The 18,160-nt window shown below is 51.2% G+C and overlaps 1 protein-coding gene across 1 annotated transcript in view; it reads left to right on the plus strand.

Annotated features, from left to right (window-relative positions):
- Positions 1 to 18,160, plus strand: part of LOC138349672 (glutamate receptor U1-like) — a 56,991-nt gene that overhangs the window by 27,800 nt on the left and 11,031 nt on the right. The gene's annotated exons all lie outside the window — the stretch shown is intronic.

The following is an 18,160-nucleotide window of genomic DNA, read 5'->3' on the forward strand; positions in this document are numbered from 1 at the left end:
TATATTTTTTCTTATTCCAGTGTCATTATATTGGCATTATTTATTATTTTTCCACCATATTCTCATCTATATAATTATATTTAAGTATGGGGTTAGATTAAGGAGTGACTGCACGTGATTGATGTAATGAAGGGACATTTAAAAGTGTAAGCTTTAACACTTGGCTGTGTTTTTAATTCTGCATTGATTTGAAAAAATTGTGTGGTGGATTGATATCTTGGTCAACAATAGGCCTTTGAGCGACACGAGAAAAGGACTTATTAAGATAATGTGCGAGGCTACCAGTAGTCAAGCCGGAAAAGGGTGTGAAAATTGGATTAAAGTAGGTCCCACAGCTGAGTCATTACTGTGATATTTATTTTTGTGGGTTTGAATAGTGCATAATATTATTATTATTATTTTAGTAAATGCTGCTAAACTTATTTAAGTTATCGTCACTCCTTTCTGGTGTTCTTGGAGAAGTGTTTGGTCAGACTAGGGTTCCGATGCTCTAACTAGCCAGATCGAGATTCTGATATTAATCGGACAATATTATTGTCGGAGTAAGAGGAAGTTTTGATGGGAGACAATGATTGCATCCGGGAGAAGTGGACAGAAGGTGACAGCCAGCTACAGTGTGTGTACCAGACACCAGCTACAGTGTGTGTACCAGACACCAGCCACAGTGTGTGTACCAGACACCAACTACAGTGTGTGTACCATACACCAGCTACAGCTATGTGTACCAGATACCAGCTACAGTGTGTGTACCAGACACCAGCTACAGTGTGTGTACCAGACACCAGCTACAGTGTGTGTACCAGACACCAGCCACAGTGTGTGTACCAGACACCAGCTACAGTGTGTGTACCAGACACCAGCTACAGTGTGTGTACCAGACACCAGCTACAGTGTGTGTACCAGACACCAGCTACAGTGTGTGTACCATACACCAGCTACAGCTATGTGTACCAGATACCAGCTACAGTGTGTGTACCAGACACCAGCTAGTGTGTGTACCAGACACCAGCTACAGTGTGTGTACCAGACACCAGCCACAGTGTGTGTACCAGACACCCGCTACAGTGTGTGTACCAGACACCAGCTACAGTGTGTGTACCAGAAACCAGCTACAGTGTGTGTACCAGACACCAGCCACAGTGTGTGTACCAGATACCAGCCACAGTGTGTGTATCAGACACCAGCTACAGTGTGTGTACCAGACACCAGCTATGTGTACCAGACACCAGCCACAGTGTGTGTACCAGACACCAGCTACAGTGTGTGTACCAGACACCAGCTATGTGTACCAGACACCAGCCACAGTGTGTGTACCAGACACCAGCCACAGTGTGTGTACCAGACATCAGCCACAGTGTGTGTACCAGACACCAGCCCCAGTGTGTGTACCAGACACCAGCCACAGTGTGTGTACCAGACACCAGCTATGTGTACCAGACACCAGCCACAGTGTGTGTACCAGACACCAGCTATGTGTACCAGATACCAGCTACAGTGTGTGTGCCAGACACCAGCTACAGTGTGTGTACCAGATACAAGCTACAGTGTGTGTGCCAGACACCAGCTACAGTGTGTGTACCAGACACCAGCTATGTGTACCAGATACCAGCTACAGTGTGTGTACCAGACACCAGCTACAGTGTGTATACCAGACACCAGCTACAGTGTGTGTACCAGACACCAGCTATGTGTACCAGATACCAGCTACAGTGTGTGTGCCAGACACCAGCTACTGTGTGTGTACCAGACACCAGCTACAGTGTGTGTACCAGATACCAGCCACAGTGTGTATACCAGACACCAGCTACAGTGTGTGTACCAGATACCAGCTACAGTGTGTGTACCAGACACCAGCTACAGTGTGTATACCAGACACCAGCTACAGTGTGTGTACCAGACACCAGCTATGTGTACCAGATACCAGCTACAGTGTGTGTGCCAGACACCAGCTACAGTGTGTGTACCAGACACCAGCTACAGTGTGTGTACCAGATACCAGCCACAGTGTGTGTACCAGACACCAGCTACAGTGTGTGTACCAGACACCAGCTACAGTGTGTGTACCAGACACCAGCTACAGTGTGTGTACCAGACACCAGCTACAGTGTGTGTACCAGACACCAGCTACAGCTATGTGTACCAGATACCAGCCACAGTGTGTGTACCAGACACCAGCTACAGTGTGTGTACCAGATACCAGCCACAGTGTGTGTACCAGACACCAGCTACAGTGTGTGTACCAGACACCAGCTACAGTGTGTGTACCAGACAACAGCTACAGTGTGTGTACCAGACAACAGCTACAGTGTGTGTACCAGACACCAGCTACAGTGTGTGTACCAGAAACCAGCTACAGTGTGTGTACCAGACGCCAGCCACAGTGTGTGTACCAGATACCAGCCACAGTGTGTGTATCAGACACCAGCTACAGTGTGTGTACCAGACACCAGCTATGTGTACCAGACACCAGCCACAGTGTGTGTACCAGACACCAGCTACAGTGTGTGTACCAGACACCAGCTATGTGTACCAGACACCAGCCACAGTGTGTGTACCAGACACCAGCCACAGTGTGTGTACCAGACACCAGCCACAGTGTGTGTACCAGACACCAGCTATGTGTACCAGACACCAGCCACAGTGTGTGTACCAGACACCAGCTATGTGTACCAGATACCAGCTACAGTGTGTGTGCCAGACACCAGCTACAGTGTGTGTACCAGATACCAGCTACAGTGTGTGTGCCAGACACCAGCTACAGTGTGTGTACCAGACACCAGCTATGTGTACCAGATACCAGCTACAGTGTGTGTACCAGACACCAGCTACAGTGTGTATACCAGACACCAGCTACAGTGTGTGTACCAGACACCAGCTATGTGTACCAGATAACAGCTACAGTGTGTGTGCCAGACACCAGCTACAGTGTGTGTACCAGACACCAGCTACAGTGTGTGTACCAGATACCAGCCACAGTGTGTGTACCAGACACCAGCTACAGTGTGTGTACCAGATACCAGCTACAGTGTGTGTACCAGACACCAGCTACAGTGTGTATACCAGACACCAGCTACAGTGTGTGTACCAGACACCAGCTATGTGTACCAGATACCAGCTACAGTGTGTGTGTCAGACACCAGCTACAGTGTGTGTACCAGACACCAGCTACAGTGTGTGTACCAGATACCAGCCACAGTGTGTGTACCAGACACCAGCTACAGTGTGTGTACCAAACACCAGCTACAGTGTGTGTACCAGACATCAGCTACAGTGTGTGTACCAGACACCAGCTACAGTGTGTGTACCAGACACCAGCTACAGCTATGTGTACCAGATACCAGCCACAGTGTGTGTACCAGACACCAGCTACAGTGTGTGTACCAGATACCAGCCACAGTGTGTGTACCAGACACCAGCTACAGTGTGTGTACCAGACACCAGCTACAGTGTGTGTACCAGACACCAGCTACAGTGTGTGTACCAGACACCAGCTACAGTGTGTGTACCAGACACCAGCTATGTGTACCAGACACCAGCTACAGTGTGTGTACCAGACACCAGCCACAGTGTGTGTACCAGACACCAGCTACAGTGTGTGTACCAGATACCAGCTACAGTGTGTGTACCAGACACCAGCTACAGTGTGTGTACCAGACACCAGCTACAGTGTGTGTGTACCAGACACCAGCTATGTGTACCAGACACCAGCCACAGTGTGTGTACCAGACACCAGCTACAGTGTGTGTACCAGACACCAGCTACAGTGTGTGTACCAGACACCAGCTACACGTGTGTGTACCATACACCAGCTACAGTGTGTGTACCAGACACCAGCTACAGTATGTGTACCAGACACCAGCTACAGTGTGTGTACCAGACACCAGCTATGTGTACCAGACACCAGCCACAGTGTGTGTACGCAGATACCAGCTACAGTGTGTGGTGTACCAGACACCAGCTAAGTGTGTACCAGACACCAGCAACAGTGTGTGTACCAGACACCAGCTACAGTGTGTGTACCAGACACCAGCTACAGTGTGGTGTACCAGACACCAGCTACAGTGTGTGTACCAGACACCAGCTACAGTGTGTGTACCAGACACCAGCTACAGTGTGTGTACCAGACACCAGCTACAGTGTGTGTACCAGACACCAGCTACAGTGTGTGTACCAGACACCAGCCTACAGTGTGTGTACCAGACACCAGCTACAGTGTGTGTACCAGACACCAGCTACAGTGTGTGTACCAGACACCAGCTACAGTGTGTGTACCAGACACCAGCTACAGTGTGTGTGCCAGACACCAGCTACAGTGTGGTGTACCAGACACCAGCTACAGTGTGTGTACCAGACACCAGCTACAGTGTGTGTACCAGACACCAGCTACAGTGTGTGTGCCAGACACCAGCTACAGTGTGTGTACCAGACACCAGCTACAGTGTGTGTACCAGACACCAGCTACAGTGTGTGTACCAGACACCAGCTACAGTGTGTGTGCCAGACACCAGCTACAGTATGTGTACCAGACACCAGCCACAGTGTGTGTACCAGACACCAGCTACAGTGTGTGTACCAGACACCAGCTACAGTGTGTGTACCAGACACCAGCTACAGTGTGTGTACCAGACACCAGCTACAGTGTGTGTGCCAGACACCAGCTACAGTGTTTGTACCAGACACCAGCTACAGTGTGTGTACCAGACACCAGCTACAGTGTGTGTACCAGACACCAGCTACAGTGTGTGTGCCAGACACCAGCTACAGTGTGTGTACCAGACACCAGCTACAGTGTGTGCACCAGACACCAGCTACAGTGTGTGTACCAGACACCAGCTACAGTGTGTGTACCAGACACCAGCTACAGTGTGTGTACCAGACACCAGCTACAGTGTGTGTACCAGACACCAGCTACAGTGTGTGTGCCAGACACCAGCTACAGTATGTGTACCAGACACCAGCCACAGTGTGTGTACCAGACACCAGCTACAGTGTGTGTACCAGACACCAGCTGCAGTGTGTGTACCAGACACCAGCTACAGTGTGTGTACCAGATACCAGCCACAGTGTGTGTACCAGACACCAGCTACAGTGTGTGTACCAGATACCAGCCACAGTGTGTGTGCCAGACACCAGCTACAGCTATGTGTACCAGACACCAGCTATGTGTACCAGACACCAGCTACAGTGTGTGTGCCAGACACCAGCTACAGTGTGTGTACCAGATACCAGCCACAGTGTGTGTACCAGACACCAGCTACAGTGTGTGTACCAGACACCAGCTACAGTGTGTGTACCAGACACCAGCTACAGTGTGTGTGCCAGACACCAGCTACAGTGTGTGTACCAGACACCAGCTACAGTGTGTGTACCAGACACCAGCTACAGTGTGTGTACCAGACACCAGCTACAGTGTGTGTGCCAGACACCAGCTACAGTGTGTGTACCAGACACCAGCTACAGTGTGTGTACCAGACACCAGCTACAGTGTGTGTACCAGACACCAGCTACAGTGTGTGTGCCAGACACCAGCTACAGTATGTGTACCAGACACCAGCCACAGTGTGTGTACCAGACACCAGCTACAGTGTGTGTACCAGACACCAGCTACAGTGTGTGTACCAGACACCAGCTACAGTGTGTGTACCAGACACCAGCTACAGTGTGTGTGCCAGACACCAGCTACAGTGTTTGTACCAGACACCAGCTACAGTGTGTGTACCAGACACCAGCTACAGTGTGTGTACCAGACACCAGCTACAGTGTGTGTGCCAGACACCAGCTACAGTGTGTGTACCAGACACCAGCTACAGTGTGTGCACCAGACACCAGCTACAGTGTGTGTACCAGACACCAGCTACAGTGTGTGTACCAGACACCAGCTACAGTGTGTGTACCAGACACCAGCTACAGTGTGTGTACCAGACACCAGCTACAGTGTGTGTGCCAGACACCAGCTACAGTATGTGTACCAGACACCAGCCACAGTGTGTGTACCAGACACCAGCTACAGTGTGTGTACCAGACACCAGCTGCAGTGTGTGTACCAGACACCAGCTACAGTGTGTGTACCAGATACCAGCCACAGTGTGTGTACCAGACACCAGCTACAGTGTGTGTACCAGATACCAGCCACAGTGTGTGTGCCAGACACCAGCTACAGCTATGTGTACCAGACACCAGCTATGTGTACCAGACACCAGCTACAGTGTGTGTGCCAGACACCAGCTACAGTGTGTGTACCAGATACCAGCCACAGTGTGTGTACCAGACACCAGCTACAGCTATGTGTACCAGACACCAGCTACAGTGTGTGTACCAGACACCAGCTACAGTGTGTGTGCCAGACACCAGCTACAGTGTGTGTGCCAGACACCAGCTACAGTGTGTGTACCAGACACCAGCTACAGTGTGTGTACCAGACACCAGCTACAGTGTGTGTGCCAGACACCAGCTACTGTGTGTGTACCAGACACCAGCTAAGTGTACCAGATACCAGCTACAGTGTGTGAACCAGACACCAGCTATGTGTACCAGACACCAGCTACAGTGTGTGAACCAGACACCAGCTAAGTGTACCAGATACCAGCTACAGTGTGTGAACCAGACACCAGCTAAGTGTACCAGATACCAGCTACAGTGTGTGTACCAGACACCAGCTACAGTGTGTGTACCAGACACCAGCTACAGTGTGTGTACCAGACACCAGCTACAGTGTGTGTACCAGACACCAGCTACAGTGTGTGTACCAGACACCAGCTACAGTGTGTGTACCAGACACCAGCTACAGTGTGTGTACCAGACACCAGCTATAGTGTGTGTACCAGACACCAGCCACAGTGTGTGTACCAGACACCAGCTACAGTGTGTGTACCAGACACCAGCTACAGTGTGTGTACCAGACACCAGCTATGTGTACCAGACACCAGCTACAGTGTGTGTGCCAGACACCAGCTACAGTGTGTGTACCAGTCACCAGCTACAGTGTGTGTACCAGATACCAGCTACAGTGTGTGAACCAGACACCAGCTATAGTGTGTGTGCCAGACACCAGCTATGTGTACCAGATACCAGCTACAGTGTGTGTACCAGACACCAGCTACAGTGTGTGTACCAGATACCAGCCACAGTGTGTGTACCAGACACCAGCTACAGTGTGTGTACCAGATACCAGCTACAGTGTGTGTACCAGACACCAGCTACAGTGTGTATACCAGACACCAGCTACAGTATGTGTACCAGACACCAGCTATGTGTGCCAGATACCAGCTACAGTGTGTGTGCCAGACACCAGCTACAGTGTGTGTACCAGACACCAGCTACAGTGTGTGTACCAGATACCAGCCACAGTGTGTGTACCAGACACCAGCTACAGTGTGTGTACCAGACACCAGCTACAGTGTGTGTACCAGACACCAGCTACAGTGTGTGTACCAGACACCAGCTACAGTGTGTGTACCAGACACCAGCTACAGCTATGTGTACCAGATACCAGCCACAGTGTGTGTACCAGACACCAGCTACAGTGTGTGTACCAGATACCAGCCACAGTGTGTGTACCAGACACCAGCTACAGTGTGTGTACCAGACACCAGCTACAGTGTGTGTACCAGACACCAGCTACAGTGTGTGTACCAGACACCAGCTACAGTGTGTGTACCAGACACCAGCTACAGTGTGTGTACCAGAAACCAGCTACAGTGTGTGTACCAGACACCAGCCACAGTGTGTGTACCAGATACCAGCCACAGTGTGTGTATCAGACACCAGCTACAGTGTGTGTACCAGACACCAGCTATGTGTACCAGACACCAGCCACAGTGTGTGTACCAGACACCAGCTACAGTGTGTGTACCAGACACCAGCTATGTGTACCAGACACCAGCCACAGTGTGTGTACCAGACACCAGCCACAGTGTGTGTACCAGACACCAGCCACAGTGTGTGTACCAGACACCAGCTATTGTGTACCAGACACCAGCCACAGTGTGTGTACCAGACACCAGCTATGTGTACCAGATACCAGCTACAGTGTGTGTGCCAGACACCAGCTACAGTGTGTGTACCAGATACCAGCTACAGTGTGTGTGCCAGACACCAGCTACAGTGTGTGTACCAGACACCAGCTATGTGTACCAGATACCAGCTACAGTGTGTGTACCAGACACCAGCTACAGTGTGTATACCAGACACCAGCTACAGTGTGTGTACCAGACACCAGCTATGTGTACCAGATACCAGCTACAGTGTGTGTGCCAGACACCAGCTACAGTGGTGTACCAGACACCAGCTACAGTAGTGTGTACAGACACCAGCTACAGTGTGTGTACCAGACACCAGCTATGTGTACCAGACACCAGCCACAGTGTGTGTACCAGACACCAGCTACAGTGTGTGTACCAGGATACCAGCTACAGTGTGTGTACCAGACACCAGCTACAGTGTGTGTACCAGACACCAGCTTACAAGTGTGTGTGCCAGACACCAGCTACAGTGTGTGTACCAGACACACAGCTACAGTGTGTGTACCAGACACCAGCTACAGTGTGTGTACCAGACACCAGCTACAGTGTGTGTGCCAGACACCGACTACAGTGTGTGTACCAGACACCAGCTTACAGTGTGTGTACCAGACACCAGCTACAGTGTGTGTACCAGACACCAGCTACAGTGTGTGTGCCAGACACCAGCTACAGTGATGTGTACCAGACACCAGCCACAGTGTGTGTACCGACACCAGCTACAGTGTGTGTACCAGACAACCAGCTACAGTGTGTGTACCAGACACCAGCTACAGTGTGTGTACCAGAACACCACTACAGTGTGTGTGCCAGACACCAGCTACAGTGTTTGTACCAGACACCAGCTACAGTGTGTGTACCAGACACCAGCTACAGTGTGTGTACCAGACACCAGCTACAGTGGTGTGTGCCAGACACCAGCTACAGTGTGTGTACCAGACACCAGCTACAGTGGTTGCACCAGACACCAGCTACAGTGTGTGTACCAGACACCAGCTACAGTGTGTGTACCAGACACCAGCTACAGTGTGTGTACCAGACACCAGCTACAGTGTGTGTACCAGACACCAGCTACAGTGTGTGTGCCAGACACCAGCTACAGTATGTGTACCAGACACCAGCCACAGTGTGTGTACCAGACACCAGCTACAGTGTGTGTACCAGACACCAGCTGCAGTGTGTGTACCAGACACCAGCTACAGTGTGTGTACAGATACCAGCCACAGTGTGTGTACCAGACACCAGCTACAGTGTGTGTACCAGATACCAGCCACAGTGTGTGTGCCAGACACCAGCTACAGCTATGTGTACCAGACACCAGCTATGTGTAACCAGACACCAGCTACAGTGTGTGTGCCAGACACCAGCTACAGTGTGTGTACCAGATACCAGCCACAGTGTGTGTACCAGACACCAGCTACAGCTATGTGTACCAGACACCAGCTACAGTGTGTGTACCAGACACCAGCTACAGTGTGTGTGCCAGACACCAGCTACAGTGTGTGTGCCAGACACCAGCTACAGTGTGTGTACCAGACACCAGCTACAGTGTGTGTAACCAGACACCAGCTACAGTGTGTGTGCCAGACACCAGCTACTGTGTGTGTACCAGACACCAGCTAAGTGTACCAGATACCAGCTACAGTGTGTGAACCAGACACCAGCTATGTGTACCAGACACCAGCTACAGTGTGTGAACCAGACACCAGCTAAGTGTACCAGATACCAGCTACAGTGTGTGAACCAGACACCAGCTAAGTGTACCAGATACCAGCTACAGTGTGTGTACCAGACACCAGCTACAGTGTGTGTACCAGACACCAGCTACAGTGTGTGTACCAGACACCAGCTACAGTGTGTGTACCAGACACCAGCCTACAGTGTGTGTACCAGACACCAGCTACAGTGTGTGTACCAGACACCAGCTACAGTGTGTGTACCAGACACCAGCTACAGTGTGTGTACCAGACACCAGCCACAGTGTGTGTACCAGACACCAGCTACAGTGTGTGTACCAGACACCAGCTACAGTGTGTGTACCAGACACCAGCTATGTGTACCAGACACCAGCTACAGTGTGTGTGCCAGACACCAGCTACAGTGTGTGTACCAGTCACCAGCTACAGTGTGTGTACCAGATACCAGCTACAGTGTGTGAACCAGACACCAGCTATAGTGTGTGTGCCAGACACCAGCTATGTGTACCAGATACCAGCTACAGTGTGTGTACCAGACACCCAGCTACAGTGTGTGTACCAGATACCAGCCACAGTGTGTGTACCAGACACCAGCTACAGTGTGTGTACCAGATACCAGCTACAGTGTGTGTACCAGACACCAGCTACAGTGTGTATACCAGACACCAGCTACAGTATGTGTACCAGACACCAGCTATGTGTGCCAGATACCAGCTACAGTGTGTGTGCCAGACACCAGCTACAGTGTGTGTACCAGACACCAGCTACAGTGTGTGTACCAAGATACCAGCCACAGTGTGTGTACCAGACACCAGCTACAGTGTGTGTACCAGACACCAGCTACAGTGTGTGTACCAGACACCAGCTACAGTGTGTGTACCAGACACCAGCTACAGTGTGTGTACCAGACACCAGCTACAGCTATGTGTACCAGATACCAGCCACAGTGTGTGTACCAGACACCAGCTACAGTGTGTGTACCAGATACCAGCCACAGTGTGTGTACCAGACACCAGCTACAGTGTGTGTACCAGACACCAGCTACAGTGTGTGTACCAGACACCAGCTACAGTGTGTGTACCAGACACCAGCTACAGTGTGTGTACCAGACACCAGCTACAGTGTGTGTACCAGAAACCAGCTACAGTGTGTGTACCAGACACCAGCCACAGTGTGTGTACCAGATACCAGCCACAGTGTGTGTATCAGACACCAGCTATCAGTGTGTGTACCAGACACCAGCTATGTGTACCAGACACCAGCCACAGTGTGTGTACCAGACACCAGCTACAGTGTGTGTACCAGACACCAGCTATGTGTACCAGACACCAGCCACAGTGTGTGTACCAGACACCAGCCACAGTGTGTGTACCAGACACCAGCCACAGTGTGTGTACCAGACACCAGCTATGTGTACCAGACACCAGCCACAGTGTGTGTACCAGACACCAGCTATGTGTACCAGATACCAGCTACAGTGTGTGTGCCAGACACCAGCTACAGTGTGTGTACCAGATACCAGCTACAGTGTGTGTGCCAGACACCAGCTACAGTGTGTGTACCAGACACCAGCTATGTGTAACCAGATACCAGCTACAGTGTGTGTACCAGAACACCAGCTACAGTGTGTATACCAGACACCAGCTACAGTGTGTGTACCAGACACCAGCTATGTGTACCAGATACCAGCTACAGTGTGTGTGCCAGACACCAGCTACAGTGTGTGTACCAGACACCAGCTACAGTAGTGTGTACCAGACTACCAGCTACAGTGTGTGTACCAGACACCAGCTACAGTGTGTGTACCAGATACCCAGCTACAGTGTGTGTACCAGACACCAGCTACAGTGTGTGATACCAGATACCAGCTACAGTGTGTTGTACCAGACACCAGCTACAGTGTGGTACCAGATACCAGCTACAGTGTGTGTGCCAGACACCAGCTACAGTGTGTGTACCAGACACCAGCTACAGTGTGTGTACCAGATACCCAGCCTACAGTGTGTGTACCAGACACCAGCTACAGTGTGTGTACCAGACACCAGCTACAGTGTGTGTACCAGACACCAGCTACAGTGTGTGTACCAGACACAGCTACAGTGTGTGTACCAGACACCAGCTACAGTATGTGTACCAGATACCAGCCACAGTGTGTGTACCAGACACCAGCTACAGTGTGTGTACCAGACACCAGCTACAGTGTGTTACCAGACACCAGCTACAGTGTGTGTACCAGACACCAGCTACAGTGTGTGTACCAGACACCAGCTACAGTGTGTGTACCAGACACCAGCTACAGTGTTGGTACCAGACACCAGCTACAGTGTGTGTACCAGACACCAGCTACAGTGTGTGTACCAGACACCAGCCTACAGTGTGTGTACAGACACCAGCTACAGTGTGTGTACCAGACACCAGCTACAGTGTGTGTACCAGACACCAGCTACAGTGTGTGTACCAGACACCAGCTACAGTGTGTGTACCAGACACCAGCTACAGTGTGTGTACCAGACACCAGCTACAGTGTGTGTGCCAGACACCCAGCTATTGTGTAACCAGATACCAGCTTCAGTGTGTGTACCAGACACCAGCTTACAGTGGTGTTACCAGACACCAGCTTATGTGTACCAGACACCAGCTACAGTGTGTGTACCAGATACCAGCTACAGTGTGTGTACCAGACACCAGCTATGTGTACGCAGTAGAACACCAGCCACAGTGTGTGTACCAGACACCAGCTACAGTGTGTGTACCAGACACCAGCTCCAGTGTGTGGTACCAGACACCAGCTACAGTGTGTGTACCAGACACCCAGCTACAGTGGTGTGTACCAGACAACCAGCTACAGTGTGTGCACCAGACACCAGCTATGTGTACCAGACACCAGCTACAGTGTGTGTACCAGACACCAGGCTACAGTGTGTGTACCAGACACCAGCTACAGTGTGTGTACCAGACACCAGCACAGTGTGTGTACCGAGAACACCAGCATACAGTGTGTGCAGCCAAGACCACCAGCTATGTGTGACCAGACACCAGCTACAGTGTGTGTACCAGACACCAGCTATGTGTACCAGACACCAGCTACAGTGTGTGTACCAGACACCAGCTACAGTGTGTGTACCAGACACCAGCTACAGTGTGTGTACCAGACACCAGCTACAGTGTGTGTACCAGACACCAGCTACAGTGTGTGTACCAGACACCAGCTACAGTGTGTGCACCAGACACCAGCTATGTGTACCAGACACCAGCTACAGTGTGTGTACCAGACACCAGCTACAGTGTGTGTACCAGACACCAGCTACAGTGTGTGTACCAGACACCAGCACAGTGTGTGTACCAGACACCAGCTACAGTGTGTGTACCAGACACCAGCTACATGTGTACCAGACACCAGCTACAGTGTGTGTACCAGACACCAGCTACAGTGTGTACCAGACACCAGCTAGTGTGTGACCAGACACCAGCTACAGTGTGTTACCAGACACCAGCTACAGTGTGTGTACCAGACACCAGCTACAGTGTGTGTACCAGACACCAGCCACAGTGTGTGTACCAGACACCAGCTACAGTGTGTGTGCCAGACACCAGCTATGTGTACCAGATACCAGCTACAGTGTGTGTACCAGACACCAGCTACAGTGTGTTTACCAGACACCAGCTATGTGTACCAGACACCAGCTACAGTGTGTGTACCAGATACCAGCTACAGTGTGTGTACCAGACACCAGCTATGTGTACCAGACACCAGCCACAGTGTGTGTACCAGACACCAGCTACAGTGTGTGTACCAGAACAGTACAGTGTGTGTACCAGACACCAGCTACAGTGTGTGTACCAGACACCAGCTATGTGTACCAGACACCAGCTACAGTGTGTGTACCAGACACCAGCTACAGTGTGTGTACCAGACACCAGCTATGTGTACCAGACACCAGCCACAGTGTGTGTACCAGACACCAGCTACAGTGTGTGTACCAGACACCAGCTACAGTGTGTGTACCAGACACCAGCTACAGTGTGTGTACCAGACACCAGCTACAGTGTGTGTACCAGACACCAGCTACAGTGTGTGTGCCAGACACCAGCTACAGTATGTGTACCAGACACCAGCCACAGTGTGTGTACCAGACACCAGCTACAGTGTGTGTACCAGACACCAGCTACAGTGTGTGTACCAGACACCAGCTACAGTGTGTGTGCCAGACACCAGCTACAGTGTGTGTACCAGACACCAGCTACAGTGTGTGTGCCAGACACCAGCTACAGTATGTGTACCAGACACCAGCCACAGTGTGTGTACCAGACACCAGCTACAGTGTGTGTACCAGACACCAGCTACAGTGTGTGTACCAGACACCAGCTACAGTGTGTGTGCCAGACACCAGCTACAGTGTTTGTACCAGACACCAGCTACAGTGTGTGTACCAGACACCAGCTACAGTGTGTGTACCAGACACCAGCTACAGTGTGTGTACCAGACACCAGCTACAGTGTGTGTACCAGACACCAGCTACAGTGTGTGTACCAGACACCAGCTACAGTGTGTGTGCCAGACACCAGCTACAGTATGTGTACCAGACACCAGCCACAGTGTGTGTACCAGACACCAGCTACAGTGTGTGTACCAGACACCAGCTACAGTGTGTGTACCAGATACCAGCCACAGTGTGTGTACCAGACACCAGCTACAGCTATGTGTACCAGACACCAGCTACAGTGTGTGTGCCAGACACCAGCTACAGTGTGTGTGCCAGACACCAGCTACAGTGTGTGTACCAGACACCAGCTACAGTGTGTGTACCAGACACCAGCTACAGTGTGTGTGCCAGACACCAGCTACAGTGTGTGTACCAGACACCAGCTAAGTGTACCAGATACCAGCTACAGTGTGTGAACCAGACACCAGCTATGTGTACCAGACACCAGCTACAGTGTGTGAACCAGACACCAGCTAAGTGTACCAGATACCAGCTACAGTGTGTGAACCAGACACCAGCTAAGTGTACCAGATACCAGCTACAGTGTGTGTACCAGACACCAGCCACAGTGTGTGTACCAGACACCAGCTACAGTGTGTGTACCAGACACCAGCTACAGTGTGTGTGCCAGACACCAGCTATGTGTACCAGATACCAGCTTCAGTGTGTGTACCAGACACCAGCTATGTGTACCAGACACCAGCTACAGTGTGTGTACCAGATACCAGCTACAGTGTGTGTACCAGACACCAGCTATGTGTACCAGACACCAGCCACAGTGTGTGTACCAGACACCAGCTACAGTGTGTGTACCAGACACCAGCTACAGTGTGTGTACCAGACACCAGCTACAGTGTGTGTACCAGACACCAGCTACAGTGTGTGTACCAGACACCAGCTACAGTATGTGTACCAGACACCAGCTACAGTGTGTGTACCAGACACCAGCTATGTGTACCAGACACCAGCCACAGTGTGTGTACCAGACACCAGCTACAGTGTGTGTACCAGATACCAGCTACAGTGTGTGTACCAGACACCAGCTACAGTGTGTGTACCAGACACCAGCTACAGTGTGTGTGCCAGACACCAGCTACAGTGTGTGTACCAGACACCAGCTACAGTGTGTGTACCAGACACCAGCTACAGTGTGTGTACCAGACACCAGCTTCAGTGTGTGTGCCAGACACCAGCTACAGTGTGTGTACCAGACACCAGCTACAGTGTGTGTACCAGACACCAGCTACAGTGTGTGTACCAGACACCAGCTACAGTGTGTGTGCCAGACACCAGCTACAGTATGTGTACCAGACACCAGCCACAGTGTGTGTACCAGACACCAGCTACAGTGTGTGTACCAGACACCAGCTACAGTGTGTGTACCAGACACCAGCTACAGTGTGTGTACCAGACACCAGCTACAGTGTGTGTGCCAGACACCAGCTACAGTGTGTGTACCAGACACCAGCTACAGTGTGTGTACCAGACACCAGCTACAGTGTGTGTACCAGACACCAGCTACAGTGTGTGTACCAGACACCAGCTACAGTGTGTGTACCAGACACCAGCTACAGTGTGTGTACCAGACACCAGCTACAGTGTGTGTGCCAGACACCAGCTACAGTATGTGTACCAGACACCAGCCACAGTGTGTGTACCAGACACCAGCTACAGTGTGTGTACCAGACACCAGCTACAGTGTGTGTACCAGACACCAGCCACAGTGTGTGTACCAGATACCAGCCACAGTGTGTGTACCAGACACCAGCTACAGTGTGTGTACCAGATACCAGCTACAGTGTGTGTACCAGACACCAGCTACAGTGTGTGTACCAGACACCAGCTACAGTGTGTGTGCCAGACACCAGCTACAGTATGTGTACCAGACACCAGCCACAGTGTGTGTACCAGACACCAGCTACAGTGTGTGTACCAGACACCAGCTACAGTGTGTGTACCAGACACCAGCCACAGTGTGTGTACCAGATACCAGCCACAGTGTGTGTACCAGACACCAGCTACAGTGTGTGTACCAGATACCAGCCACAGTGTGTGTGCCAGACACCAGCTACAGCTATGTGTACCAGACACCAGCTACAGTGTGTGTGCCAGACACCAGCTACAGTGTGTGTACCAGATACCAGCCACAGTGTGTGTACCAGACACCAGCTACAGCTATGTGTACCAGACACCAGCTACAGTGTGTGTACCAGACACCAGCTACAGTGTGTGTGCCAGACACCAGCTACAGTGTGTGTGCCAGACACCAGCTACAGTGTGTGTACCAGACACCAGCTACAGTGTGTGTACCAGACACCAGCTACAGTGTGTGTGCCAGACACCAGCTACAGTGTGTGTACCAGACACCAGCTAAGTGTACCAGATACCAGCTACAGTGTGTGAACCAGACACCAGCTATGTGTACCAGACACCAGCTACAGTGTGTGAACCAGACACCAGCTAAGTGTACCAGATACCAGCTACAGTGTGTGAACCAGACACCAGCTAAGTGTACCAGATACCAGCTACAGTGTGTGTACCAGACACCAGCTACAGTGTGTGTACCAGACACCAGCTACAGTGTGTGTACCAGACACCAGCTACAGTGTGTGTACCAGACACCAGCTACAGTGTGTGTACCAGACACCAGCTACAGTGTGTGTTCCAGACACCAGCCACAGTGTGTGTACCAGACACCAGCTACAGTGTGTATACCAGACACCAGCTACAGTGTGTGTACCAGACACCAGCTATGTGTACCAGACACCAGCTACAGTGTGTGTGCCAGACACCAGCTACAGTGTGTGTACCAGACACCAGCTACAGTGTGTGTACCAGATACCAGCTACAGTGTGTGTACCAGACACCAGCTATAGTGTGTGTGCCAGACACCAGCTATGTGTACCAGATACCAGCTACAGTGTGTGTACCAGACACCAGCTACAGTGTGTGTACCAGACACTAGCTAAGTGTACCAGACACCAGCTACAGTGTGTGTACCAGATACCAGCTACAGTGTGTGTACCAGACACCAGCTACAGTGTGTGTACCAGACACCAGCTACAATGTGTGTACCAGACACCAGCTACAGTGTGTGTACCAGACACCAGCTACAGTGTGTGTACCAGACACCAGCTACAGTGTGTGTACCAGACGCCAGCTACAGTGTGTGTACCAGACACCAGCTACAGTGTGTGTACCAGACACCAGCTACAGTGTGTGTACCAGACACCAGCTACAGTGTGTGTACCGACCATCAGGCCGTGGGCTGAGATTCTCCCACGCCCTGACTGAGGCTGCTACCTGAATATTGTCCAACAGGTGCTGAGACAACAATTGTCTTTCCATAGAAGTTTGGGAGAGTGCTCGAGGAGAGGAGTACTCACCAATAATTTAGTTTTTGTTTTATAATGTAACAACTCGTGTGTCTCCAAGTGTTACACTTGGAAGCCAGAGACGTTTGCTACACCTGGGAGCAATAGCCCTAGCTGTGTCATTTGCGGCCCCCCCCCCTATATAAGTGGCACATTAGTAAGCACACATTTGTTAGTCTATATGAAGGGTCCCGGTAGAACAGTCGGGTTCGTTCTCGACGCACTAGCGAGAATTCCGAGTTCAAATAACTGGCAAGACAGATATGGTTGGGTACATTTCGTTTTGCCTAATGTATCTGTTCACCTAGCAGCAAGTAGGTACTCAGGAGTTAGTCAGCTTGTTGTGGGGTTGCATCCCGGGCATGGTCAGCAATTCGACCCTTGGGGGAGGGGGGAACTTCGATTAAAGCCTAACGTGTATGAATACACTCTGGCCTCCTGTCCTCAGAGTGTATTCATACGGGTGAGTGATGATGAAGGACTGCAGGATCGTAGCTGCAATAATTATGTTTTGTTTCGATTTTTGCCTGTACATAATGTTGGTCTGTTATGCGATGTTTGTACGATAATAGTAACACAAGTTACAT

Source organism: Procambarus clarkii, chromosome 62, assembly GCF_040958095.1.
Source record: "Procambarus clarkii isolate CNS0578487 chromosome 62, FALCON_Pclarkii_2.0, whole genome shotgun sequence".
Classification (NCBI taxonomy): Eukaryota; Metazoa; Arthropoda; class Malacostraca; order Decapoda; family Cambaridae; genus Procambarus; species Procambarus clarkii.